Raw genomic sequence first — 2,167 nt, forward strand, 5'->3', positions numbered from 1 at the left:
AAGATAACAGACAAGAAATAATTTGCAAATTAGAATCTTCAAATACAAACTCAGGATACTGGAATGTCCATGAGGCTGGACTTTCAAAACATCTTTGCCTCCTGCAAAGTACGTTTGTTTCACAGCTGGCTTTTATCTTCTTGAAGGAGGGGCAGCCTTACTCCTGAGTCACCCGTGCTGTTCTAACTGCTCTTTTCTATGAGCAATCCTACGCGCACTTGGACAGGCTCCTCGGGAACCTCCTCATCGCTGCTGCCAGCTCCCACAATCTCTGAAGGCAGCAGTTCACTCCCTAGTGGTCCTCACTCTCCTCAGCCGTCCACACCTGCTGCCGGCTAACCACAACACTCAGAGAGGGATGCAAAGCACCGTGAAGCGGGATATAAATCTAAGTGCTATTGCTCAGTGCTATGTGGTTTGGCTTCCAGGTGTGTCAACACACACACACACAAACACACACACACACACACAAAACATTGGTTCTCCATCATCCAGTTCTCCAGTTGCATCCTTCATCTAGTCTCACAAGTGTTACCCAGACCCAAAAATTGAAGAAGAGGCGACACATGGGCAGATCTGTGCAATTTAATTTTATTCTCCTATTTCAGAACAAGAGCTATGAGGATTTGAGGGTGGGAGTGCGGTGGATTCCCCTTAGGGTGGGCGAGTGGGGAGGCTGGGTAGTTGCTTCTAAGTGATTATGCGGTTATCGGGGAAGGCAGGGGGGTGCTTTCCTCCCAGAGCTGAGCATCAGAAGGTGAGACCCTTTAAAAAAGGAAATTTAATTCTGGACACGGCAGTGCAGTCCTTGCTGACAACGGCTTTCTTTTCGGTTCTCATGTTGATGAAGATACCAAAGGTGCAGTTGTACTTCTAAAGAAACCAAAGAAACAGAGTTGGGGAAGCATTGATAAGACTTTGATGCTGAAGTTTTGGATCAGAAAATTAGAGAGAAGATCTGGACTGGCTTCAGACAACATGACTGGATCCCTGGAAGGTTTAACTGCTAAATTTGCACAACGCACCAAGGGCTGTGTGGTTGTGGTATTGAGCCAATCTAGCCAGTTTGGCTAGAAAGCAGGAGATTGTGAGTTCTAGTCCTGCCTTAGGGATGAAAGTCAACTACGTGGCTTTGGGCCAATCACCAGGAGACTAGGAGTTCTAGTCCCGTCTTAGGCATGAAAGCTACCTAAGTGATTTTGGGCCATCACCAGGAGACTGGGAGGTTTAGTCCTGCCTTAGGCATGAAAGCTGGCTGGATAACTTTGAGCTAGTCACTATTTCTCAACCCAACCTACCCTGCAGGATTGTTGTTGTGGGGAAAATAGGAAGGTGTGTTGGTTATGTTCGCTGCCTTGAATTATTTGTCAAAATAATAATGGCAAGATACAAATTGATTGATCAATAATGTGCCACAAAACCCAGCTGGTTTGGTTAGGATTTCACTTATTTGGAGAATCCAGTTAGTTTTTGCTTAAGAAGGCTGATTATTATTGTTTATTAAATGTATATTCCACCCATCTCAGAGATAAGGAGATTCTGAGAGGGTTTTTTGTTTTTGTTTTTTTGCGAGTTGGGCAACTACATAAATTTACAAAAAAGGCAAAGACAAGTTGCCGAGCCTTAATTCAACCATCCCCCATTTAAAACCAACCATCGTTTTTGCTAGGCAGGGCGGATTGTTTGAGATTCGAAACTTGCAGCTGTTACCTCTTGTTTGAGTTTTGGTAGAAGCTGGCATCCCTCCTTCTCCATGTAGGCTCTGGAATATTCCAGGCCAGCCTCGTCTTGCTCTTTGGGTCTGGTGCAGTTGGTCTTGGCCAAAAGCATCTTGACGTAGACCATAACACCGATGGCTTCCTGGGATCAAAGAAGAAATCACATCTCAGAAATGTCACTTTGGATCGCTGCATCACTCACTCGCCCTTACAAATCCCAGTGAGATTTTGAACTGTGTTGGGATGAGTTCAGTCTGAATCCCTAAACTTTTAAGCAGAGGTGGTATTCAGCCGGTTCTGACTGGTTCTGGAGAACTGGTCATGGAAATTTTGAGTAGCTCGGAGAACCGGCAAATACCCCCATCAGTGGAGCAGAAGAACAGCTGGAGTCTGTTCCCAGTGTGCACATGCACAGAGCCGCCAGGAGAAGGGAACAGCTAAGGAATAAG

The 2,167-nt window shown here is 45.6% G+C and overlaps 1 long non-coding RNA gene across 1 annotated transcript; it reads right to left on the reverse strand.

The window, feature by feature from the left end:
* Positions 1 to 575: 575 nt before the first annotated feature.
* Positions 576 to 1,852, reverse strand: LOC113447453 (uncharacterized). Its single transcript, XR_015739703.1, has 2 exons — positions 1,711 to 1,852; positions 576 to 873 (listed from the first exon to the last, which is right to left on the reverse strand). It is a non-coding gene; the product is annotated as an uncharacterized LOC113447453 (long non-coding RNA).
* Positions 1,853 to 2,167: the final 315 nt, after the last annotated feature.

Source organism: Pseudonaja textilis, chromosome 16, assembly GCF_049901715.1.
Source record: "Pseudonaja textilis isolate UNSWEBS1 chromosome 16, rPseTex1.2, whole genome shotgun sequence".
Classification (NCBI taxonomy): domain Eukaryota; kingdom Metazoa; phylum Chordata; class Lepidosauria; order Squamata; family Elapidae; genus Pseudonaja; species Pseudonaja textilis.